Source organism: Nelumbo lutea, chromosome 2 (assembly GCF_056320005.1).
Source record: "Nelumbo lutea isolate HS-2025 chromosome 2, American lotus-T2T, whole genome shotgun sequence".
Classification (NCBI taxonomy): domain Eukaryota; kingdom Viridiplantae; phylum Streptophyta; class Magnoliopsida; order Proteales; family Nelumbonaceae; genus Nelumbo; species Nelumbo lutea.
This window is the reverse complement of record NC_142685.1, coordinates 38,059,882-38,086,420: the sequence shown is the minus strand read 5'-3', so window position 1 is coordinate 38,086,420 and position 26,539 is coordinate 38,059,882. Positions and strand designations below refer to the sequence as shown.

The 26,539-nt window shown below is 37.1% G+C and overlaps 1 non-coding gene and 2 pseudogenes across 3 annotated transcripts; all 3 read right to left on the bottom strand.

Moving 5' to 3' along the window:
• Positions 1 to 1,687: 1,687 nt before the first annotated feature.
• Positions 1,688 to 7,712, bottom strand: LOC148869950 (pathogenesis-related protein PR-1 pseudogene; annotated as a pseudogene). Of its 2 annotated transcripts, XR_016108321.1 has the most exons (6): positions 7,236 to 7,712; positions 6,927 to 7,002; positions 5,614 to 6,767; positions 5,258 to 5,453; positions 3,030 to 5,154; positions 1,688 to 2,754 (listed from the first exon to the last, which is right to left on the bottom strand). The product of XR_016108321.1 is annotated as a pathogenesis-related protein PR-1 pseudogene, transcript variant X2 (transcript). The 2 variants fall into 2 exon arrangements; XR_016108320.1 differs by lacking the exons at positions 6,927 to 7,002; positions 7,236 to 7,712 and having other exon boundaries at positions 5,614 to 6,318.
• Positions 7,713 to 21,033: 13,321 nt separating this feature from the next.
• Positions 21,034 to 21,603, bottom strand: LOC148869949 (pathogenesis-related protein 1 pseudogene; annotated as a pseudogene).
• Positions 21,604 to 25,453: 3,850 nt separating this feature from the next.
• Positions 25,454 to 25,527, bottom strand: TRNAT-AGU (transfer RNA threonine (anticodon AGU)). The gene has a single exon. It is a non-coding gene; the product is annotated as a tRNA-Thr (tRNA).
• Between the last annotated feature and the right edge of the window lie 1,012 nt (positions 25,528 to 26,539).

The following is a 26,539-nucleotide window of genomic DNA, read 5'->3' as shown; positions in this document are numbered from 1 at the left end:
GCTAAGAAAAAGACAAATTACCCCTTACAATGGTAGTATGGAGAAAATCAGGAATTATAAACTGAGTGAAAAAAAAGTAAAACAAGGAAAAGATCTCTTCTTGCTACTTTGTGAGCTGCTATATTTAAAGATCCAGGGGCATAATTAATTGAATATGAAGTAAGGTGAGACATAAGAGTTATGCATAATTAAACTTGACAATCCTACTTCAGCTCCAATGTAAGCTATTTGCATAATTAAATCAATAGCGATCACCGGCATTGAACATGCATTTATTAATGACTGGGCTATGTAGCCCATCGTAGTAGGCCTTGTTTGTAGCAGATCTCATGAGAAATTAGTTCTAGATATGCTACAAACAGAAACATATACAACGAACCATGCAATCCATTCACAAGTAAACATATCAATTCACATAATTACATCTGGTAACTGTCCAAATAGCTAATGTGTTTACTGATGATATCAATCCTGTCACATAATTGCATCAGCAGATCTTTCTTCATGTTCGGTTTCCAGGGTTTTCTCTACAACACCTACACCTACACCTACCCTTTGATCGACCAAATGTTCAGTTCTCCATCCGTATTCATTAACCCTTTATCCACAGCCATTGATGGCCGATGACCTAATGCCTTGCTAGTCAGCATCCCTTTTACATGTATGTGCGTGATATTATTACACATTATATTACAGGAGAATTAAGGGGCGTAAGGATCGACTAAGGTGCATAAGTGCGCTGATGGAAGGGATGCTGAGTGACCAATCTTAGTCATTTGGGCTTAGTACGGTGGTCGTTTATTTTAATAAATTTTTGGTTTTTTTTTTTTTGCTTAAAAAAAAAAAGAAAGGAGATGACTAATGTTTACTTAGTATTATTTGAGTTGATAGCTAGCTAAGCATCGTTAGACGTTATTTAGTGTCATTAGGCATCATATAAGCTCAACAATGGATAAAAAATCATTAAGTTAAAGTGATATTTAACAATCGACCTCCACATAAATCTAAAAACCATTTATTTAGCGTATGTTTGAGATCGATGCCATTGCTCGGTGATACATTAGCGTTACTCAGAAAAAACGGTACTCTAAGAAACCTCTGTTTATTTGAAATTGTTTTTTCTTAAAAATCAGTGTGGCTTAGAATAACCCCAAATTTATCATTTTCCGGAGCTGTAGCTTGTTATTATCGATAAGGACATGAAGTGACTGTGACAGGAACATGATGTGACATTAAATAATAGGTACCGGTGCTGAAAATGTTTTGTGAAGCATTTGTATCAAACAATCCTATCTGGCAGCAATATTTTCAAACAATAAAAAAAAAATCATTTTCTTTTAAAAACGATGCTTCCATTCCACACGTCAGCAGTACTGTTTTTTGAAAAAACATATACTTAACAAACCAAATAATGCGACACCACCCTCTTAATTTTGAAATAGAAAGACGGGTTTTTTTAAGAACTATCTAAATTACCCCAGAGCTGACATGCTCCCCGTTTATTTCTACATTTCTACACAGTATCACTTATCTAATCGGGTTCAGTTGAGTTATGCGCGTTCAATAAGTATTTGAAATTTTTTTAAACCTGTCCTTTAAATTACCCTCACCCTCCCTTGTAAAGATTAATACCCACTTTTTACAGATGTCAAAATATTTATCAGTGTAACTAAAACCCTACACATCATCCTCTCAATATGGCCGTTCTCCCACATAATTACCAGGCGGATCGTAGTTACAAGTGATGAACACATCTCCATCATCGCAAACCACACGAGCACATCCAATCCTCCGAGTGGTCTTCCATACAATCTGAGTATAGTGACCGCACATCTGGCCCTCTTGGCAACTATTAGTCACGTAATTGTAGTACTTCTCCTCGGCCGCCCATGCAATCACGGCGTCGGTCGGAGTCCATCTCGCGCCGCTGCCCCAGTATATGTTCTCCCCCAGCTTGAAGCCCCCCTCCGGGAACGAATGCTGCAGCGCGCAGTCCGCTTTCCGTTGTCCCGCCCACCATTTGGCGTAGTTCTCGAGCTGGAAGTCCCACATCAGAGGTAGCTCCCACTTCGCTGCTCTCTTCAGGTTGTGAACAAACAAGAACTGTAGGGCTTCGCCTATGCAACCCCAGCACAGCTGCTTTGAGATGTTGTAGATTGTTTCGTTGTCCGGCAGCTTCAGCTGACCGCTTCTAGTTGTTGGAAATGTCGCATAAGGCTGAGCTGATGCATGGCGGTGGCTGCTTGTGAGGGAGATCAGAAGGAGGAGGAGAAGAACCAGATGGGCTTGCATTGCCTGATTGCCTCCTTTCTGATGCAGTGAGCTTGCTTCAAGTTTGCTTAGACTAGACAGTAGAATTGTGAACACCCGTGAGTCCGTGAGTCCGTGACCTTTGCCTTGTTTGTTCTTGGTACGAATGGGACCCACCTCTGAATTCATCTTATGGGGAGTGGTGAAATCTAGACCACGGTCGTAATGATGACTGTACTGCTCCTCAGAAATCTGAATTTATAACCCCCTCTAATAGCCCCCTATAAACCACATCGATCCATGGGAATTAAGAATAAAACATACCCATGTGACAATAGCGGTATTGAGCTGGTGCCATCTTTTCCATAGTATATAGTAACTATACCAATGAATTTTGTTGGGACCCACCATTTGAAAGCCATTAACTTAGCAGTTAACTGTTCACTGTCGAAGTGCTATGAGTTGGGCAATACTTTGAGCACAACATAGAAATAAAATTACTGCCTACAACACAGAAGAACAATCTTAAAAAAATTATATGATCTTAACGTTCAATGCTAACAGAATACAAGTTAACAACGAAGACAATAAAAAAGCCATCATAATCAGATTAAAGACAGGAAGCCTTAAAATCTCATGGAAAAACAACAATAAAGAGGAGAAAAAATGAAAGAACTTTGATTAGACCTACCGGTGGATTTGAAAGGGAACAAAAAATATATATAATAGAAAACATAACAAAGAAAGAAAACAACAGAACGAAATGAAAAATAATTGACCTTTGATCTACATGTAGACACCGTCCTTTCGGCACCATGGCTTCTGATGTAACCGTTTTCGGCGACGTATCAATGTTTTGTGATGTGAATTTTTTTGGCAAAGTACCTCGTTATTTGACCCAGTGTTGGCATGCCTTAGTGACGAGCTACTTGGTGGCGAACTCCCTGGGGGAGAACTGCTTGGTAACTAACTGCTTGGTGGTGAACTGCCTTGGTGGTGAACTGCCTTGGTGGCGAACTGCCTGGTGGCGAACTGCCTTGGTGGCAAACTCCCTGGGGGAGAACTGCTTGGTAACTAACTGCTTGGTAGTGAACTACCTTGGTGGCGAACTGCCTGAGGGCAAACTGCCTTGGTGGCGAACTGCTTGGGGGCGAACTGCCTTGATGGCGAACTGCCTGGGGGCAAACTGCCTTGGTGGCGAACTGCCTGGGGGCGAACTGCTTGGTGGCGAACTGCCTGGTGGCGAACTGCCTGGGGGGCGAACTGCCTTGGTGGCGAACTGCCTGGGGGCGAACTGCCTGGTGGCGAACTCCCTGGTGGCGAACTGCCTAGGGGCGAACTGCCTAGGTGGCGAACTGCCTGGGGGCGAACTCCCTGGTGGCGAACTGCCTTGGTGGCGAACTGCTTGGCGACGAACTCCCTGGTAGGCGGTCGGTGCCTTAGAGAATGTTGGAGCTCCCTGGTGCGGCGCAATCCGACTGCCCTCAGCATGAAGTGGTCTTCTTTCCTTTGTAGGCTGCGGGAGATGAGGGACCTGCGAGAACTTCATCTTTTCCTCCTCTTTGTAGGTGGTGGGAGCTGAGAGACCTGCGAGAACTCCATCTTTTCCTCCTCTTTCTAGGTGGCGGGAGCTAGGGGACCTCCGAGAACTCCATCTTTTCCTCCTCCTTGTAGGTGGCGGCTGTTGAGGGACCTCCGAGAACTCCATCTCTTCCTCCTCCTTATAGGTGGGAGGAGCTGAGGGACTTCCGAGAACTACATCTTTTCCTTCTCTTCGTAGGCGGCGGGAGCTGAAGGACTTGCGAGAATTGAACCAGAGGTCCTAGGGGTGCTTTCTCGGTGGGGGCTCTCCGATGCTTAAGTTAGCACTCTTATTGTAGAGAGCTTTGAAGATAATATGAGAGAGCTAGAGAGCAGGGTTACTTCCCTTTCTTTTCCATCCCCCTCCCCTTTGGGGGGTGAGGTCTTTATATATCGGAGTCTTCGTAGGTTAGGTGGGTGAAAAGCCTCCAAACGGGAAGACTCGTCGCATCCTGTCAGAACCGAGGTACAGTGGTGAACTCCTTGAGGGTGAGGTCTTTATATACCGGAGTCTTCTTTTCCATCCCCCTCCCCTTTGGGGGGTGAGGTCTTTATATACCGGAGTCTTCGCGGGTTAGGTGGGTGAAAAGCCTCCAAACGGTAAGACTCGTCGCATCCTGTCAGAACCGGGGTACGGTGGTGAACTCCTCGAGGTCGTCCGGCTGGCACTTGTGTCAGGCGGCCAGGTCGGCGCCTGGTCTGGGTTGTCAGAGGGGTGCCTGCATCAGTCGGCGGGTCAGTGTTTAGGCCAGGTCGTCAGGTCGGCGCCTGTGTCAGTCGGCGGGACTGTCTAGATCAGGTCGTCAAGCTGGCGCCTTGGTCGGATCATGCGCTAGGCTGGTCCAGGTCGCACAGGCCGTGCGCAGTTCGCGCAGGTCGCGCCAGGCCGGCCAAACAGGTGCCCGGGTGGGTTACCAACTTCGTAAGTTTGTTGGCTGGGTGTTTTCCTAGTTGTCACAGGGTGCCACGTGTCACAATTTTACTGGAGGGCCAAATCTGCCCTCATCAGTTTCTATTGTTGAATAATGACAGCAAGCATAACCTTTTTATTGAGATCAGGCTTCCCCTTCTTCATGGTGGCCATCATCGTGTCACCAACACAGGCCGACGACAATCTATTGAGATGACCCTTGATCCCTTTCACAAAGATTATGTATAGGTTATTCACAGCTGTGTTGTCAGCGCAGTTCACCATCCCACCGAAGAATAGGCGCTACCATGGCTTCCTTGTACCAAGTGGTATGGTGTTGGATCTAGAAATCAAAGCTCGATTGCCAAAACCACCACCTCCCCATCCCCTTGAGCGGAAGTTCCCCCCTGAACCTGTCAAAACACAATAATAAATAATACCTGAAAATCATTTCAAGTCAACCGAATACCCACCCATCTCTTAAACATGTAATAGAGAAAATGGTTAGAAACATACTTCCATCATGTGAACCACTTGACCTGGCCATTGTAGCCAATGCTAGACTAACGACCTGTCCACCATCTTGTAGGATCTTAATAAGATCTCTGGCAAACTTTGCATTTGCATGAGTAAGTTCGTCTGATCCTTTGAACATAATCTTCAAGGCTTGATGGGAAATCACAATTGATTACACATTTTATATCTTTTACATCTGCAGGGATTAGAGATAATGTTAGTTCACAAAGAGCAACACATACCTTCTGAAGTAAATTTCCTAAAAAAGGACAAAATTGCTACTGCCCCCTTATCCCTGCACCCCCTAGCTCCTGATCATATATAAGATTACACATTCAACAAGTAAATGTGCCCACCTTTGACCTGCAAGGATAAGGACCAGAACCACCATCCAGTTCCATTGAAGGAATAAGCTTGTCTGAGTCAACTGGGCTGCCACAACAACCAGCTACATAACCGTGGATAGGCAGTGATAACTTCCAACCATGTTACTTAGACACTTTAATTGTAAGTGCAATGCATTTATTGGACTTTGGACACGTCCAGTAAATATGGATATGGACGAAAGATTTTCAATGTTTCCCTTGGACATGCATAAATAGATATGTATACTGACATCCCCATGAATGAGATACATGCATGCGAAACCTATACTTCCCAAAAATCTATAAACCATAATAGTCATATCAGTGAGCCTTGACTCTGTGTCTATGTAACATGAGCTGAAACTATGAGGTACCCAAGAAGAGGCATTTTTATGGGACATTAATCAGAACTCTTTGAGTCCAATAGGTAAAAATCCCTCGGTGAAACCAACTATGATGCTTCTAGATGGAAATTGTAAGAACATCTTTACAATCTTATAGAATGGCTGCACCTCCTCAACCCCGCCAAACCACGAATTATTCTTGGGAAGCTGGACAGCAACCTACCGACCCACCAAAGTGGTGAAACCACGAATTATTCAAGGTGGTGAAACCCTAAGGTACCAAAGGATATTTCTATTGTTATTCAAGGTGATGAAACCGGGATGGCTACCTTCATTCTGCAACAATGCAACATCGTGTTGCAGAGTAATACAACTTTGGTAACATATTAAATACATTACAACACCATTGTCACTATAGAAACAAAAAAAGCTAAAAAAGAAAAAGAAAAATCTGGACTTGCCTCCTTGTTTGTGCTGAAGGAAACAGGAAGCACCAAATCATTCATCTACCTGATGAGTTCCATATCCTCTAACGGAGTGTAATATGAGCAGATCACAAAGACAACAGAATCACTAAAATGTAACTAATTGATTTATGGCATTGATCATTAACAAATTCTTCGCAATGGTGCAAAGACAGACCCGAAAAACAAATCATGTGGTCTCAGTACATGATTTATTAGCAAAAAGTGTGACGCAAGAAAAAATAAATAAATGGGGTGAAGGAGAATTCAACAAGGAATACTTGCCATTAACAGTAGATTCAACCTCCGAAATAAAAGCAGCTTGGCAAGACAAAAACTGCATGTAAGAATAAGGGTTTCAAAGGGTCTAAAAATAAGTGCATGCATACATCAATCACTATAGCTACTAAATCAGAAGGAAACCCAAAATTAGTATCGTAACTCATAAGAGAACAACAGATCGATTCAGAAACAAACTAAACTAAGTTAAACTTACAGCAGTTTCTGCCAAATTACCCTGACGAACAAATGAAGCGGACACCTCTGCTTCGTATATGGGAGCATTGTCGGTCCTGTTAAATAAGAGAAATTTTAATAGCAAAACCGGGAATGAGAAAGTAGAGACATGAAACTCTAAAACTTGAGGGGAAGGTGGACAAAGCGAGTCTTCTAGAAAAAACTTACTACCCGAACTCCAAATCACACAAAATCTAGCTAGAAAAATATGCTTTTTGCCCTAATCTGGAACTACATAAACAAAAAGCAAAAGAACAGATATACCATAGATAGACAGAAAGCCTAATACCACAAAAAGACTTCAATGAGCTTGAAGAGAGAACCCAGGGCTCTGATGGCAGACGCCTCGACTTCGGCCTCGGCTTCCATGAATCCTCAAGGTTTCGAACTAGAAGATGAACAGTATTCGACTCCCTGAAAATGAGTGGAGAAGGCCAAACCGCCGCTGCTTGTCCCTGTTGCTTCAAGAACTCAATAGCTCAAGAGGGACAAGCAGTTTGTGAAGCCTTTGGGAAGGCCTCCTTCGTTCTTCCTTCGCAATGACAGGGAAAATCGAAAAGCCAAAGAGTTCTCTCGAAGAGGGAGACTCAAATGGAACTCGGAAGAAGGATCTCGAATAGGAAGAAGCATCTCGAACAGAAGAAATGAGAAAGAAGTCGAGGCATGCGTCTACCATGCAATGGATACACATGCAAAACATTTGCACATGAGACTCGTGCAAATAAATTCCGTTTCCTGCAAGGTAAAACCACCCATTCCATATATATATATATCTTTTCTGATAAAGCAGGAGGGGCATTAATCATATAATTTCTGATACAGTTCATAGATTACAAAGTTTATTTTTGCTTTTCAGAAATAATGCGCATCTCCTTTGTTCTTTTTTCTGTTTATGTGGCAATTTAGAAGACATGAATGTTTTTTTTTTTTTTTTTAAAAAGCAGAAGGCTTAACATTCATTAAAGTAATGTCGTTACAGCAGCATTTGTTAGGTTGCTCAAGTTTTCTACTATCATATTATATTTATGCATTGTAAGTTAATTTTTGAACAACCCTATTCATATCTCTATTTACATGGGATACACAAACTATATCAAAAAAAAGATTGAAGGTGTATGATTCTGCGCTTTATCGGTTTGATGAACTATTCCTCCTCCCCATCTATATAGAAGTTCTTAACTAAGCCTTCTAAGTCAGAAAAACAGACCAACGTCTTGAGTTTTAGGTAGTGGGCATATTGGAGACCATGCAGGAGGGCCCACCATTCTGCTTGGAGCGGATTTGTTGCATTAAGTCTTCTACTTGAGACCATTGGAGAATCATCAGCTGACTGAATTTGTATTTCGATTCCTGCCATTCCAGATGCAGATATAAAGGAGCCATGAATGAATATTTTATAAACACAGATGACAGTATATGCGCACGCATGAAGATTGATTTGGAGATGTGTGGTTCTATTCTCTGTGAAATGTAACTTTGTATAACACCCTTTTTGTCCCCAAAATCCGACAGAAAGAATATTAGATTTTTCCCTTGTTTCTGTGAAAAACTGAAAACACCTGCAAGCAACTATTAAGAATGTGCTCTTAATATTAGTAACGAAGATCAGACGGTTAAAAACACTACCTCCTATACCTCTACTAACTTGAGTGGTTGAGCAGAAAGTAGTAAGTTTTGAGTTGCAAATGAATTAGACTTCTATAAGAAATCTTGATGTCCAAATAGATTCGAATCCATGAATCTACGGACTTCATATACAAATTCAATTGGAACAAATAACAGGATATACAGTTTGATTCATATTCTCAATACATTCAGATACTTGATCAGAAATTTGGAATTGTGGAATAGAGGTGGTTATTTGTTAAACAACTTAAACTAGTCAAATAACCAAGGTTGCGTTTGGAAAAGCATGACGTGTGCTTTTAAACTGTGGAAGTACAAAGCCCACAATTTTGGGCTTGAAGGTGTTTTGGTTTTAGATTGTAATGTTTAGAAGTTGGACTATGATGCCTGATGCTTGAAAGACATGATACCGAAAATACTTATAATCAATAAAGTGGATTATCAATCAAATGGGTTTGTATCAAAATGTATCCAGGTTGGGTTGGTTGGTCAAAGTTTTTGCAATATGTGTTTTCTATGTTTTAAGTGGATTCATTGGTCAAAATCTTTTTGATATCATGAATGCTTTTTTTATGCGAACTTGGGGTAAGACAGGCTATATCCTCCCCTGCTCTTATCTCTTTTCCTTTTGGTTATAGTTTGGAATAAATTCAGGGGTGAAACAAAATTAATATAACATTTACAATTAAGAATACCATCACATAAGGTTGTTGAGTGGTTTTATGATAAGATGAGGGAGCGAGATAAGATTTGTGAGTCAAATAAAACAATGTACGTAGTATTCAGAGAATAAGGTTGATTGTGCTCGATAGTCGTCTTTGTCAGAACCGGATTCAGTCAGAGCAAAGTCTATTCGAACAGCCATCATAGCTTTGCATTGAGAAATAAAGCACAGAAATAGGGAGATATTCCCAATGAAAGATTGTAAAGGCATAGCTCTGACTGAAGCCGATCTTGTCTTTATCATGCTCCTGTACTTCTACTGGGTGGCCAGAATTTAGCTACTCACATGGTCTGGCCTTTGTTATATGTGATTTTCTTGTTTAGGTTTTTTATTCTTTTTATTTTTGCAACAGTAGCTTTCAACTTTCGAAAACAGCCATCAATCCTAAGAAAATAAAGACCATTTCTCCTTCTTGACCGAAATATACTTGTTGTAGTTCCCATCTCTTTAACAGTTTAACCTGAATTTGTTGTAGTATACCAGTGTTAGCCTTAGCCTTTACATAATAAGATCGGCTGTTGTAATAAGTGAACAATCCCACTTCTCAAATATGTGAAATTGGATTTAGACTCGATACAGGGGCAGGCACAACTGATTAGAAGTGCAATGTGGGTCGTGTAATCGTGTTACGATGGAACGATCTACTTCTGTGGGTTGTTGATACTGTAGTGGATCGTGCCATGCTGGCACATGGGCCTTAGTAGGCCACACCTACCTGGCACAAATCTTCCAAGAGGGAAGTCCAACATGGCCCAAAGCACAGGCCCAATATGGCCGCCATCTGACATGATTTTTTAAGAAAATTTAAAATGAATAAATAAGATAAATAATAAAGTCAAAAAATATTAAAATTTTATTTTCATATGAATTTTGAAGTATATAATTATTTATATACACTTCATTTAGTTAAGTTAGCCTAATTTAAAAATAATTAATTTTTTAATACCTTGGTTTAATATATAGATGCAAAATAAATCTGAATCTGATATCAAATCAAATATATTCGATTTAGATCCAATATTTAATAATTGGATGCAGATGTAGATTTAACTGATCCCCCTTACAACCCTACCCTATAGTCACTTATGTAATGAAATATCTTTAATGCCTTATGTTATCATATTGAGTATTGGGTGGAGTATTGGGTTTTTCCATGGCAACAGACAGGTATTATATCTAGTTCTAGCCATTTTTACATTGTGTTTTATTTATGAAATTTACCTTGTGAAACATAAAATATAACAAAAATTAGAAGAAGATTAAGAACTTGTATATTACAAACTATATGAATTCAGGTCTTAATCCGTTTGAAATATTTATACTAATTCTAACTTAATTATTAATTGAGAAAAAACCACGAAACCAGATCCGACATAATCAGTTTGATCGATTGGGTTTTATGAGATAGACTGAACCCATTAATAGTTCTAATGGAGACTTGGAGAGAGTTTTATCTTCACCCATTCCACGAAGGATTGTTGTGCCTTCCAAGCATTTCACTTGTGAGCTGTAGCGCCAATCTGAAGAAGAAATTTCCAGCTTTAATTCAATGTTGGGTATGTCTCAATTAATAGGGTGTACGGGAGGAGGAATCAGAATGGAGGAAAGAGATTTTTTTTTTGAGAAATCTGAAGGCAATTTCATTGAGTTAAATCTTTCAACAGTACAGGTAAAAGAAATGGTGGATATACAGACCAGGTACTTGGCTTAGAAATAATACAAGTATGTTTCGCCATACAGTGAGCTACAGAATTACCTATATGATGAATGAAGGAGATATGGTACTGATCAACTCAAGCGACAAATTCCTGCAATCGGCCAAAACGTGATGCAGCCTCCAAGGGACCTCTAGAGAATGGTCCGACAGGAACTTAACAAACTGCTGAGCATCTCCCTCAATCCAGATTGATCTGATTCCTTCTTCAATGGCCAGCATTAAACCCTCCCTAACTGCCATAGTTTCTAGAACTTTTGGGTGATTACGGGGTACATTAACAGCCCGGCCCAAGCAAAATTCTCCTTTATGATTGCGAAAGACAATACCCATGCCTGATTTAAAATCACTGGATGCTCCGTCAAAACTAATTTTAATTTGGGATGCTGAAGAGGTGGGCAGATTTGAGACCGGACCCACAATCTTTGAATGTTCAGTTTCCTCGGGATTGGCAAGTTCAGTGTACTGGGCCTAAGCTCTATTAATATGAATTTTTCACTATTTTTTCACAGCATAGACAACCACACTCCTAAATCCCTGACTTGCCCAGAGTCCATCTTTAAACCCAAAACAGAACCGAACCACACCGGCCTCATGGCGGAACAGAGGAGAAAACGGTGATTTATTGTTTCCCGTTCCAAACCACACAAAAAGCATGGGAGAGTTGGTGGTGGTGTGGCATCTTGTAATGAAATGATGGATGGTCATATATATGCCGGCGTGGACAACTTAAGAGACCTAGGATTAGTATTCAAGTAATAATATATAGAAAAGATTGTGGTTCCAACTTCCAACCAGGCCCGACCAGAACAAGCTTAACACCTATAATGGGCATATAACCTGAGCCAGTGCCCAGCCTAACTTGGCCCACAGCCTAGGCTTGAAACATAGGCCCAGGCCCATCCTAATTCCTGGGTAGCCCAAGTTACGCTAAGAATGATGCCCTCATGCCCCCCTCTTGCTTGTGAATGTAAGGTTTAAGGTTATTATTGTTAATAAAACTTACATATTTTCTTTGGAAATTTGTTTTGTGTGGTTATTTGGTCTGTAAGGTTAAAAACCATATATTGTAGTCATCTAGTTGCCTCTTAGGCTGTGTTTGTTTTGAAAGAAAAGGTAGGGAAAGGAACAAGTAGGAAAACCTGTAAAAGGTTTGTATAGATTTACCTACCTTTCCCTACCTTTCTTTCAAACCAAATACAGCCTTAAGGAAACTTCCTATATTGATTTGGTGTTATGCATTCCCATTGCTCGTGACCATCTTAGCCTCTTAGGACTCGATTTTCATCAAAGAATTGAAAGCTTCACCTTTTTCAGTCTATCAAGAAGCCTCAATAATATGTTTTGTAATCTTCTGGTTGCGTCAACAAAAACACTTCAATAAAATGAGACACTAGATCGAAAGGGGTGGTCAAATTTGTGGTTAGTACCAGCATTTTCATTTTATACCATAAGGTTAAAAATAAAAAAAAAGAGTCAGTATTTGTTAAACTTATTTAATACACTTAGCTTAGAAGGAGTTATAACGACATTAATAAATTAGTTAACACGGAGACTGAGATAGCAACCTTGTTTTGGCTTAAAAAAAAAAAAGAGAGATATGGCAATGAAACTAGACTTCCTTCACTTAAAAGTATTGCATTGGTATTAAAAACACCTTGAAAATTGTTGACAGAATGTAAGAGAATATTTGATCATTTAATAATTAATATGGGCTTGCTTTTGAAGAAAAGTGTTGGTCGTCTCCATCTATAAAAATATATTGGAGATAGATCATGTAGAATAACTTAAGTAAACTTAAAAGTTATAAGGTTGCCTTAGCTCTGTAATTATTCTACTCGTCTTTGCTCTTTGTTCTTGACATAACCATTGCCTTAAGTAGACTCGTTGTATCTTGCTACTTGATTATTTTGTTTTGCTCTACTTGCATTATCTCCTTGCATGTGTGGTTTTCATCACCTATTTTGAAATAGACCTGTTCATGGGAGACCGAATCAGCCCCCGACAAAACTGCCCCCCCCCCGCACAACGTCCTCCAGCACATCTTCGTCGTGTATTGGGAACACCTCCCAATGATGACATCATCATTCATAGTTTATCATCGGAAGATGTTCTCAATACACGGCAGCGATGTGCTGTGGGACGTTGTGGGGGGCTGATTTGAACTCTGTTTACCGGCTCGTCTGGGCCTTGCCTCTTTATCATCAGAAAATGACTACACCCAAGTTTGAGCCCGGCTCTTATATAAAGCCCAAAGCCCCATTCTGCACATAAAATGCCCTATTTATGATGTAATTTAATAAAATAATATTGTATTTTCTGAATAGTAAATTAGCATTTGATAATAATTTAATAATTTAATATATATATATATATATATATATATATATATATATATATATATATTACAAATTTATTATATACAATTAATGTATGTTTTTATTATATGCAATACTATCGGGTTAGGCTTATTTGAGAAAGCATGAACCTGGCCCGAAAAATAATTGGGACTAGTATTTAAAGCCCAAGCTTGATACCGTGGGCCTGGAGTCTTGTCCAAGCCCAAAAAATGATGAACCAGGCTGTCAGGCTACCCAGCCCATGACAAGTCTATTTTGAAAGGATTTTATAGTCTTTAGAAAATTGATTCTCAACATGACACTTAAAGGGAAACAATATGAAAGTAAAGAGGAAAGACAAATGTATGTATCAAACTGGCTTTGTACCATATGAAAGTAGTTAACAAGGTTTGTTAGGCCCTGTTCGTTTACTCAAAATTTCGAGGGGAAAAAATGACCAATTTTCTCATGTTTTTTATTAATACTAGCAGAAGAGCACATGTTTTGCATGTGTATATAACATTAAAAATATATTGATATTTTATGCATTCTGGGCTTGACTAGCTTGTCATGTAAAAAAATTAAACAAGATTATTTTCTTCATCAAAAGAAAATGCGAAAAAGATTCTCATATTTAAAAAGTAGATTGATTATTAAACATTGAACCAATAATCAATCCCAATGTGAGGATTGTTAAAGTCCAAAACTTAGGTAAGTTCTAATTTAAATTCAAATTCCAGGTTCTTTAAATCCAATTGGATTTTGCAAAGTTGAAAAGTAGTTAACTTTTTAATTTTTTGTATTTTAAAAAGTTGAAGTGGAGTCGGATTAAATTTGAATCCAATCTAAATCGAATTCGAATCTGAAGTCTTCAAATCTAATTGGATTCAAATGCATAGCTTGATCCTACATCCATTTCAATTATCTTGGATTCGAATGATGTCTTTATGTAATTGAATGAGATTTGGATTCAATTCCATCCAATCTAATTAAAATTTATATAGTTAAGTTTAAACTAATAAAAAAATATATATGTATATATTATATTATATATGAATTTATATATTAGATAGATATATGAATTTATATATATATAATAAATTCAATATGTTATATTTGCATTAATTTATTACATATAAAAGTTGAAAAGTAATTAACATTTTTTTTGTGTTTTAAAAACTAAAGCAGAGTTGAATTAAATCCGAATATGACCCAAGTCCATCAGGATTTAAATTAACTCTTAAATTTTTGTGCACTCTAAAAAAATAAAGAAAAATTGGATTAAATGGAAATCCAATCTGAGTCTGTTAGGATTCGAATTTGAATTTGATATCTTCAAATCCAAATGGATTTCAGAAATCTGAAAAATAATTAACTAACTTTCTAATTTTGTTGTATTTTAAAAAAATTGAAGTAGAGTCAGATTAAATATGAATCCAATTCAAATCTGTTAGGACTCGAATTCGAATTCAAATCCAATAATCGAATCAAATTCAGATTTTGCTAAATCTGATCCAAGTCAAACCCATTTCCAGCTTAAGAGAAAAGAAATAACAAAGTGGGGTATTAACAAATTCAAAAGGGCACTTTAAGGAAATAAAAAGCCAATCATTGATAAAAAAAAAAAACTTTTTAACTTTTGTATATATTTTAAAAAAATTAAAGTAGAATTGGATTAAATCACAATCCGAACCAAATACATTAAGATTTGAATTCAATTCTAAGGTCTTCATATCTAATTGGATGCCGAAAAAATTGAAAATTTCTTTTTGTGTTTTTAAAAAATTAAAGTGGAATTGAATTAAATCTGAATCCAATTCAAATCCGTTAGTATTCAAATTCAAATCAAATATTTGAGTCAAATTTAGATTTTACTAAATCAGATCCATTTACAATCTTAAAAGGGAAGAGATAACGAAGTGAGGTATAAGTTGAACATTGACTAAAGGTAAAAGAGTACGAAACTGTTATTTTTATTATGGGTATATGAAAACGCGGGATTATTTAGGTAAAGCAACTTTCCTCGAAGTAAGTTTTTGGGAAACTTAGGAAAGTCGTTCCCTTCTCCTCAGTTGATAAATTACTTTGGAAGAAAGAGACAAAATGTTAGACATTAAAAACAATAAAAGTTCCAACTGAGGGGTAGCTTAGGCATTAAAAACAAGGGGCTAGCAGTTGGTATACTGGATGATCAATTTGTCATAGCGGTAGCGATGATGTGTAAATAGTGGAGTGATTATTAATATGATATTGCACCGTTCATAATGTTTCAGGCATGATAATTCCTGCCCATTCTGTATTAATTTAAATGGAGTACAGAAAAAGGAAAAGGATTTGTCATACACGACACAATTACAGACGACGTAGATGATAGAATTGCGACTTCAGTGAAGAGATTTTAATGCCTAGCAAGGACTCTTTTCTCTTTGAGGTTTATCCTCATCTGCTGAGCTGAGATATATCCTTAACACCAAACAACTATTACTTATCGTCTTCTTTTCCCTTTGATTGAAATCTGTTACATGCATTAACTTCCAAATGTAGCATTGGTCCAAAAATTTTCCTCTGAAATGCATTTAATATTAGGAATTATTATTATTATTCCATTTTAAAAGCCCTAGGTTGAATCATCTCATTACGTCTTTAAATAGTATAGGTAGTAGAAAATCAGGTGGGGTAAAACCGTACAATAGACAAATGAGATAGAAAAAAGAGAGAACATTTGCAAGAGACTTCTGCACTCAGCTATCAAGTGGTGAATGCGCCAAGGAACCACTAAGGAGGGGTTCAATAGTAGAGAGAGACTATCTTTTGCGCATCTCCTTTTGGGGCAATTGAAGAGATCTATAATTCAATGGCTAGCTTGATGCCCTCAAAGAAAGCTAGAGCTTTGATCTGTTCTGAGGTACTACGTTCAATGTTCATGGCTCTAGCCATGTAAAAATTCCCTCCTGAGTCTCTGGTAATAAATCCAATACCAGAGTAAAGTGGACCCATGTCTCTATCAACATTCACTTTTAATACATTGGGGGGGAGGGGAGAGCCATGACCTTGGGTGGGACATGGGCAAAGAAGGGGTCCCTTCTTGGTCCATGCACTGTAAGTTCCAGATTTCTTCATAGTGCGTTGTAGCTTCTTGTAAGACTAAAGTTGGGTTAAACTTTTTACCCTCAAACACCATTTTATTGTGAGTTTTCTAGGCATACCATAATACCAAAGACCCCAAAAGAAATTTTCAACCCCTAGAAGTGGGTGATTGTTGTTTGCAGTCCACTAAATTGCTAACCAATCATTGACTTCATGCTTGGAATTAACATCAATCAACTGGACTTGGAGACCAAACCAAATTGCTCTCATGGCAGAGCAGTGAAAGAATCTATGTCACATTATTTCATTAGCTTCCATACATACACAACAAGTCGAGTTTACTCCCTAACAATACTTTGCAAGGGTTGCACCAAGAGGTAAGGTGTTCTTAATACAACGCCACAAAAAAACATGAACCCGGGGTGGGAGCTTCTTGTACTTCCAAAATACTTTCCAGCTTACCTCAAGGAAGGCTTCGATTTGGGAAGAAGTGTCTGGATCCTTTGAGGATATAAGCTTATAAGCCAAAGTTGTAATCCCAGAAGGCGTACAAGTCCAAACCAATCTATCCGAGATGAGCTCATGACCTTGTGATAATGGAGTTTGAAGAAATGAATGTATAACTTCATTTTTAAACAAGTTTTCAACAAGGTTGAAATGCCATGTGCCAGTAAGAGAATTGATAAGCTCAGCAACCTTTAAACTTTCAGCCTCAACATTGTTCACCCTGTGGCCACAATTCAATGGGGGAAAAGTCCAAGGGTCCAAAAGGACATGAGTATCCCACCCTGAGTTGATTAAAACCCTAACTGCTTTCAACAGCAATGGTCGACATCTAAGAAGAGTGTTCTAAATAATTGATTTGCTTGGACTATTCTTTGCACCCCAGAAGGATCCTTGTGATAGATATTTTTCTCATAGGACCTTACTCCATAGACTTTCTATTTCCTTAAGGAATCACCATCCAAGTTTCATTAGCAAACATTTGTTTGTAATCTCTAGCCTTTTAAAGCCCAACCCCCCAATGCATTTAGCTTGTGTAAATTCACTCCATGCTTTCAGGTATACATGATTCCTATTTTGATCAAAGCCCCAAGAAAAGTCACGAATCATTTTGGTGATTTTCTCCAAAGTAGCATGCGGTACCGCATGGATTGCCATGAAAAAATTTGGAATTGCAAAGAGTGTTGATTTAATCATGATTTCTCTTCCCGCGTGTGAGAGGCAATGAATCTTCCACCCTTTTAATTTTGCACGTATTTTGTCAATAAGAAAATTCCAGGATCTACCTTCTTATGCTTCATGAGGAGTGGGCTTCCGAGATATTCCTCGTTGCATTGCATGTGTGCCACACCAATCTGATCTGCCAATATCTCTCTTTGACGGTAGTGAACATTTTTACTAAAGTGGATTGGGGACTTCTCAAAATTGACCTCCTCTCCAGACCAACTGCAGTATTTCTCAAATGTCTCTTTAACTTTGTTTAGCTCTAAGGGCTACTACGTCCAAAGATGAGAAGGCCATTAGCAAATAGCAGGTGATTGATCTTGATATTGCTTCTTCCAAATTTAAATCCATGAAGATCCCCCACCTGAAGTTGTTTATCAAGCATTCTCGACAAAACATTAGTACATAAAATAAAGAGGTACGGGGAGAAGGGACAGCCTTGACGTAGGCCCCTCTCTGGGGTAAAACTCTCACTCTTTTCACCATTTAGTAAAATGCTAAAACTTGCAATACAACACATAATTAGCTTACATAAATGGGCAAAGAAGCCTCTTCTCTTCAAACACCACTCCAGGAAAGACAACTCGATCTTGTCATAGGCTTTCGCTAGGTCAAGCATTAAAATGAATCCCCCATGCTTCCCTTGCATATGGCTGAGAGTGTGAACCACATCTGAAGCAATAATTCTATTATCATGAATTTGACGTCTTGGCGTGAAGGCACTTTGGTAAGGGGTTAACATTGTGTCCAAATATGGCTTTAAACGATTAACTATAATCTTGACCACCACTTTGTAAATTACATTAGTGAGTCCGATGGGACACAGATCCTTCACTGTTTGGAGGCTATCTTTCTTCGGGATCAAAACAATAAGAGTGACATTGGCTTCTGTAACAGTCTCTGGAGTTATGAAAATTTGTTGAACAAACTTCACAAGATCACTACCTATCTCATTCCAACTCCTCTGAAAGAAAATAGCTGGTAATAATCCATCCGACCCCAAGGCCTTAAGAGGTTTAATAATGAAAAGTGCATCATTAACTCCCTCAAAGGAGGGTACCTTGCACAAAGATTCATTGTCTTCACTACTTATCCTACTAGGTATGACATCATCTCCAATATGCAGGAGAGTTGGGTGGGAAGATTGTAGAGATACTCATAGAACTCCCTCACAGTGGCAGCAATTTCCTCTCTATCTATTGTCCATGACCTTGTACTATTTTGTAGCCATTGAATGCTATTTCTTCTTCTCCTATTGAAGGCAGAGATGTGAAAAAAAAAAAAGAAGTATTTCTTTCCCCTTCTCGGAGCCAGGTGACTTGGGATCTTTGCTTCCAATGCAATTCCTCTACTTCTAACAGGTGGTTAAGTTCAGTTCTCAAAGACAATTCTTGCATCTTTGTAGGAGCATCAACACTTCTATTTTGAATTGCCCGTAACTTCTCTTCAATGTCATGGATTCATTGGTGAAAATTGCCTAGAATTTGCCTCCCCCATTTTGTTATGTAGATTTTACAAGCCACACACTTTTGTAAGAAGGAACCCCTCTCTTGCCTCCAAGCTGAATCAACTTCGTTGTCGAATGTTGCACATAGGAATTTGAGTATTTTTCCAACCATTGGAAGCAACATAATGCATGGTCCAACCTTTTCATTATCAAGTCTGAACTATCACGGCCATTTGACCAGGTAAAGGGAGAGCCATGGAAACCAATATCAATTAGTCCACAGGTATGAATAAAATCTTTAAAGAGCTGCATTTGATTTCTATGAGCTCTCTGCCCCTCCAAATTTTTCACCTTCATGGGCTTTGGCATTTAGATCTCCAATTACAAACCAGGGATTGTGGATAGACCCGTTAAGCTCTTGTAAATGGTTCCAAATAGAGCATCTAAGTTCCTTAGTAGGACTCCCATAAACTCCAAGCATCTCCTAGTTGAAGTGAGGTGGGCAATTTGAGATTGAAGCATGAACATAATTTGAGTTGCCTTAGTTAATAGAAAGAGTAATACGTCATTTCCAACCTAACCACAGTCCTCCTGATTGACCCTCAAATGCCACATAAAAGTAATTATAATCATATAGAGTGCTTAGGATTTTGTCAGAGTTACTTTCATTACATCTAGTTTCACTCAAAAAGAATAAATCTGGTTTAGCTCTGTGGATGAGATATTTAAAATAACGAACTGCCGATCGCCTCCCCCCCCCCCCTCGGCAGTTCCAAGAGAGGACAATCATGTCTATCTCACATCAATTATATATAATTAGAATGTACTGACGGATGGGGCCCTTGTGTTGCAAGAGCTGGTGAGGGGCACTCCGGATCTGTTACTCACAAAATGTTTTCACATCTATACCTAGTGAACACCACGATATTTCTAATGTATAACTCTAATCTCCCATGGGTAGAGATGTGAAAATAACTTGTGGGTAGTAGATTCAAGTCCAATGAGGAAAGGGAAGCAAGAGAGTTATGATTCAATCGTCAAAAAATCATTCTTACACTGTCTTCACAGTCTTTTACACCCGTTCATTAGAAATGTCTCTGTAGTTATATGTTTATTTTCATGGGGAGATATTTTCAACGTATGATTGCAAGGGACTGTGCCCACGGTGTGAATACGGTCTTGTGATGACCAAATCCGAGTAGGGAGCAAGTGGGGGAGGGAACAGGGGTGTGTGACGCCTCACATGCACATCCACCTTGAGAACATCTCCCTGAATAATAATTTATAAATATGCGTATGAGGCGCCCTGTGTAAGGAGCAGATCCGGTCTCGTGCAGTCTGGTTGGAGGCTTGGAGCGAATAGGGAAACAGAAAGAGATTGAGAGAGGGTGGAGGAGGTGAAAAGACGAAAATACCCTATACGGCTATACCTTTCAAGGAACATTGTGCAGATGCCATTCCCTGAGAACGTACGACGTGCCTTTTGCTTTTATATATTTGATTCAAAACTAGTAGTATTAAAGCAAGCTGATATGAATTTTAATTTATGTATAATAATCCCATATGTTTTGTTAATAAAAATAAGATCATATCAATATGGGTAAGTAAGTCTTCTCCAACCTCTTAATAGTTAATACATAACAATAAATCAAAGCTCAAGAATGAAATTTAACTACAGACTCTATACACGTATGCATACTATATATACTGGGGCCACCAGTGAATGAATGGATTGCTACAATGAAGAAAGTCGATCTGCAAAAGAAAACAGAGACCCACTAACACTAAGATCCATCTTTGCTCACCAGATGCTCGCTGTCTACCTCTATCTGTCAATTACCTCAATTTTCAGTAGGATCAAGAAGGGTGGCTTGCACCAATCACCACTTTCACTCCCACCATCAAAGGCACCCACAGAGGCTATTAGAAGGGCTTCTGGCCTATAACATTGCCATGTGGATCATAATTACAAGTGATGAATGTGTCTCCACTCGCACAAGTCACCCTAGCACAACCAACATACAAGCTCTGCCTCCAGATGATCTGTGTGTAGTGCAAACAGTCCTGGTGCTGAACACATGTATTCATCTTGTAGTCGTAGTATTGTTTCTCAGCGGCCCATTCATCAACAGCATCAGCAGGTTTCCAATCCTTCCCACTGCCCCAGAAGATGTTCTCCCCGTAGTTGGTGTTGGAATGGATGAGAGCACAGTCTCCCTTCCTCTGGTTCGCCCACCAGCTAGCATAGCTAGCAAGCTTCTCACTCCATTGCAGAGGCGGGAGTCCCAGCTTGGTGCGTTCCCTGTTATGGGGCATCAGAAACTGCTGAACTACGTCTGCTGGAGTGCTTATCAATGCACGCCGAGACGACCGAGCTGTCATTGAGGCCTCGAGGGTCGTCGAATCCGCTGATGCCAGTGCTGCAAGGGAGAAGGAAAGCACAAGGAAGGTTCCTAAGAGCCTGCTGCATGACTGTAACTGTTTGATCTCCATGGATGTTTGAGCTTGACCAATTAATCTTGTAGATCAATCGAGAGAATAAGATTATCTGCTAGCGCTGTGGGAATAGATGGAGTTGCGTTGTGATGTTTATAAACTGATCAGTTATGTAGAAGAGTTAATGTGTTTGTTTATTAAAATTGATCTATTAAAATTGGAATCGTTTCACATGATCAGCTCAGTAGTCGAGGTGGATGACAGATTAAAGAATAAGAGAAAGGGTCGGTTTGACTCAACTTCCAAAACGACTCCCAATCATTTGCCCAACTGATGAATGAGATGATTTGCATAAATTTATTAGAAAATAGTGCAAGTTAGAGAGAATCTTGACTTCATTTATGGGGATTGATCAAATAACCGTGAGCTTTTAATTGCAGCAATAAATACAAGTCCATTTAAATTCCAGGCTGAATTGATTTGATCAGAAAAGATCAAACCTAAAGCAAACCAAAACTTGAATGGGTTGAGAACTTTGAGGCAGTGCAGCTCAATCTGGACGTCCTTCGATAGGCCAATGGAATCAAAATCGAATCAGGTCCATGGACTTAAAGTTCAGGTGAAGCTGGCCTCATTAGCATAAAGTGGAACCCCATCAAGATTGAAGTAAATAAGGATTTAGAATCCAAGGTTACAAACATGAAATGGTTGCAGACTTGCAGTTAGCTTCCGAATTTAGCGTTATCAAACACATGGCCATATACTCACATATACTGATATTTTATAGCAAGTAAATCACATGCTCCCATGTTAGAATCACCACCCACTTGTAATTCATTCATCACAAACTCTAAAGTTTTGGTACAATAAACTCATTATAATGTTAATTAATTATAATTATTTAACTAATATATGTTTTTCTTTTTAATTTCTGGTATCTTCACCTTAGGGAGATTGTTGTTGCCAACTTGAATCTAATTAATGATGACGGAAGCAAATGAAAACGCCATATATTTTAAAGATCAAGACATGGAATTTAGAAACCTACCCAAAAAAAAGCTTGGCATTTACAAGGATTTGGGGTCCAAAAGCAAGCTATGATCTAGATTGTAGATGGTTGGCTGCCAAGGCATATTTTGGATTTTTTTTTCTTCACATGGGAAGTGATTCAGACTTTCAGAGGGAACTAGCTTACACGTGAAGGAGTTGTCATCCTTTGTCCATTGAATCTAAAGAAACTCATGACCCAATACACAGTACACTGCAGGCAAAATGTGGGTATCAAGTGGCTGAAGAAAGCATTCACGATCATCCCATTTTATGGGTCTTATTAAGATTAGAGTCAGAAGATTGACAGCATGGAAAGCAACTAAATAGAAGCAAGTTATTTAACGTTTAATGACTAAGTTAGCATTCTATATTGTGAATTGCTTCTGAATTGGAACATCTGTTACTCTATTTCTATATTGAAAAGTTCTCCAATTATAGATTTTCTTGTTATGTTTATACTTATTTTCAGTGATTTCTTTTTGGAACTGATGATATACTTGTTTTCTTTTTTATCTTTGATCGTTATATAGCTAGGGCCAAATACATGCAGAAAGCAGTAGGCTCCACATTCTCGAATCATGCTTAAAATATCAAAGGTTCCAAGTAAAAAAAAAAACAAAAAAACAAAAAAATCAGACATTAAAATGTAGTCATATAGTGGCTTAACTATTAGGTGGATGTTGAAAAACTTTTGAATTGGCTGAACTGAATTCTTACCTTCGAGTGAATAAGTTAATTAGAGGAAAAACACTGGATAATGCTGCAAATGGATTGGGAAAGAATTGGATATACCTAGATCCAAATTTGATAATATTCAGATTTGAATCAAATCCTATCCATCAGATTTAGATTTGATTTGGATAAAATTCAGATTGATATTGAATATACCATAAATAAGTCAAACTAAGCAAATTACATTATAAGTTATCAATTAAATGAACTAAAAATATATCATGAACAAAATGAATTGAAAATAACTTCTATGAGGCTTAAACTTATGAATTTAGTAAAAATAATAATATTTCATAATTAGAAAATTATTACAATTACACATAATATTTTTCATATCATCAATAAAAATTTAATAATTAATTATAATTATTGTATATTATACTATAATAAAATTTAATTTTAATTTAAAAATGATTAACATTATAGAAAATTCAAAATAAGTTACTATTTTTGAAGTTTAACAATAATAATTGTTAAAATTAATTATATAAATATTACACAATTTATAATAACAAATTATAATAAAATTTAAAATTTTAGATATATATTAATAAACTTAGCATAATATCATAACTTAAAGTGTGCACCAATAACAATTTACTAAATAAATTAAAATTTAATAAAAGTAAACATTTTTAATTTAAACTCTATTTAAATTTAATTTTAAAATAATAAAATAAATAAATACAATAAGTCAAGTTCAATATGAGTTTACCTTCACCCTACCCAGGCTCTGCATTTTGCCACGTCATCTAACTATTAGCCCCTGGTTATGTCACCCTGCCTCCCATTTGAACACTATAACAAAGTTGGAAACTTCTCAAACATTAAATGTAAAGATAATTAAAATAATTATAATATCAATTAATTTTGATATTTAGTAATTAATTATTCATAAAATACATAAATAGTTGAAAATTAATTTATTCATGTCAATAATTATTGAGTAATCAAATTTTAATATTTAAATATTAATTTATTATTATATATTAGTAATATTTGAAATTAATAATTATTACATGAAAATTATAGTAATGTTTCCATCAATCCATTATCATCTAGTCCGCTTAGGATACATGGCTTTCACCCAAGCGACTCGGGTTCAAATCCTGGCAATGGAATAAGATTTTTTATTTTATTTACGACTTAAATTGGGTAGATTCCCATATCTTAAAATATTTTATTATTTAATTACCATTACAATTTATTTTTCTATTGAAAACATTACGATTCAGATTCAACAAAAAAAATCGTTTAGTATTTAAGGGTAATTTGAGTTTAGAATTAACTATATGAATATTATACTTAATCTATAACAACAAATTGTAACAAGATTAACAATTTTAAATAGTAATAAACTGAGCATAATATCATAACTTAAATTACGCATCAATAACAATTTACTAAATAAATTAAAATTTAGTAAAAGTAAAGTTATTAATTTAAACTCTATTTAAATTTAATTTTAAAATAATAAAAAATAAATACAACAAGCCAAGTTCAATATGGGTTTACTTCCACCCTACCCAAGCTCCGCATTTTGCCACATCATCCAACTATTAAACTCTAGCCATGTCACCATGTCTCACATTTCAACACCGTAACAAAGTTGGAAACTTCTCAAACATTAAATGTATAAGATAATTAAAATAATTAAAATATTAAATTGTTTTGATATTTTAGTAATTAGTTATTCATAAAATACATAAATGTTTGAAAATTAATTTATTCATATCAATAATTATTGAATAATTATATTTTAATATTTAAATATTAATTTATTATTATATAAAATTAACTATATATTAGTAATATCTAAGATAGATAATTATTCAATGAAATTTTCATTAGTGTCTTCATCAATCCATTGTCATCTAATACGGTTAGGATACTTGGATTTTACCTAGGCGACCTGAATTTAAATCCCGATAATGGAATAAGTTCTTTTATTTATGACTTAAATTGAGTAGATTCTCATATCTTTTAAAATATTTTATTATTTAATTACCATTAATTTTTTTGTGGTATTGAAACCATTACTATATAGTATTCACCAAAAACATTGTTTAATATTTAATTATTTTTCTTAACAGAGCAATAAATTATACAATTCAAATAAAATAATTGCTTTCATTGAGATTTTAACTCAAGACCTCCCACTTACTAAACGGGTGCTCTAACCAACTGAACTATGAAAACAAATACAAAAATTAATATATGCAAATAAAGAAAAAAAAATAGGATAAACATATCACTCCATCCATTATTAGTGACTAGCTTACTAGTTGTAGGCCTGTATGTGGGTCATATATAAAATATTTTATTACTTAATTATATTACTACTTTTTTTTTGGTATTGAAACCATTATGATGAAATATTCACAAAAATAAATAGCAGTTCTTTAAAAACTGACCAGGAGGCCAAATTGTTTTGCCTCTGGATTGCGAATCACTAGTTCGATCGGCCGGGTCAAACGGTTCACATATGTATTTATGTGTATAAATATATATTTTATCAATAAATAATGTACATATATGCTTTAGATGTGATGTATGTATTTTTATATTTAATTTATATTTTTTTTAACTTAGTTTTTAATTTTTTATTTATCAAAATATTAAAAAATGCAATTTGAGGCCAAAAAGGGGTTTTTTGCGAAAATAGCGAGCCAAGGCTACTATGGCCCCTTAGGACACATAGATCTCGAAAAGTTAAACAAAAAAAAAATCACCCCAATCGGACATCGGAGTGCAATGTTATAGCCTCCGAAAGTTTGCATACATTGAGTGTGCAACCCAGTGACCGGGTCGACAAGGTTAATGGTTGAATCGGTAGTTCAAGCAATTCTTGACCAAGTCAACAGCTTTTGACCGTTTGATGGGTCTTGATTGAACCAGACCCAAAATCTTGACCGGGTGACGGTTCAAACGATTTGATTGGCTGAGTCAACGATGGGTTGAAAACACCAATAAATAGTTTAGTTTTTAGGGATAATTTATAATGCGATTGTACAATTCGGGTTGATGTCAAAGGGGGAAAGATTCCCAATTCACAGGATTGGGATAAATACATTTTGGCAAATAAATTTATGAATTTTGAGGGGAAATAGACTATAAAAATGCATACTATTAAATTATTTCCTTGACCAATCAATAAACTAAACAATTCAGCAAAAACCACATATAAAACAATTGTTTCCATTGAGATTCG